The 1,023-nt window shown below is 34.3% G+C and overlaps 1 pseudogene; it reads left to right on the forward strand.

Moving 5' to 3' along the window:
• LOC110420669 (cation/H(+) antiporter 20-like) overlaps nucleotides 1-209 on the forward strand; it is a 6,587-nt pseudogene extending 6,378 nt beyond the window's left edge.
• Nucleotides 210-1,023: the final 814 nt, after the last annotated feature.

A 1,023-nucleotide genomic window follows, 5' to 3' on the forward strand; every position in this document is an offset into this window, starting at 1 on the left:
CCTGGAAATGGCAGCCGCCCCATGTGGTAAACATAAGTAGTTCAAGCGAAACAAACTTTCAATAAGTATTAATGGATATGTAGCAATTGGCTCTAGCTCTTGCACTGAAAGTTGGTGGCTCAATTTTTTTTTTTTTAAGTTTATTTTTCAGTCATTGGGGAAATGAAGCACAGATCAAACTGGAACATGAACTACTAGTGCAGGTTTAGTTTGATACCTATTTTAAAACTCTTAATGGCATTTTGCGGATGAAGTTCACCAATTAAATCAAGCCAGATCCACCCTTTGTCAATCCACCAATGACCTGAACTTTCTATGGAAAACAATTGTTTCAGTGAAAAGAACTTAAAGGAAGAAGAATTGAGAAATGTGGGTGCTTTTGTTATTCTCGGAAAGTGGGTGCTTTTGTTGTTCTCAACTGTCCAATGTTGCAAGAGATTGGAGGCGGTTGGTATATCTAGTTGTGGCTTTTTTTTCCTGTCATTTTACTAAATTGATTATGTTAGAAATGGTCTTTGGGTTCCATGATCACTTTGATAAGAAAATACATGGTACTGTTTCCAAAATAAATTGGACACAACGATACCAAATCTCACAGATTCCCCTTTTAAAATTCCTTCAAATCTTTGCTTCTCGATTTTAAAAAAGTGATTTCGTGCATCTCATCTTGGTTTTGATACGAATAGTGAATAAAAATCTTCGACTTTTATTTCATGCCTCTATTGGTGTCCTTTTTATATTACTATGTCACAAGTTTGCCATCCTTCGTTTATTACATCTTGATAGGAAAATAGTAATGGAACGTAAGTTCTTTTGGTATATAACTTTTCGATGATGGATTGCTGTGATATGAGACACGTATGACTTAGTATTTTGATTATGTTATTGTTTACTAAATTTTTCATGATTAATTTGCTAGCCAATCATATCCTTTATGTTTTTTTATGTCAAGGTTTTGATCCAGAGTCCCATTTCTCGCCGTACTTGCAACATGTTATATGAACCGCAAATTGCAAATTTAGA

This window comes from Theobroma umbraticum, unplaced genomic scaffold (assembly GCF_002168275.2).
Source record: "Theobroma umbraticum cultivar Fairchild unplaced genomic scaffold, ASM216827v3 scaffold_86.0, whole genome shotgun sequence".
Classification (NCBI taxonomy): Eukaryota; Viridiplantae; Streptophyta; class Magnoliopsida; order Malvales; family Malvaceae; genus Theobroma; species Theobroma umbraticum.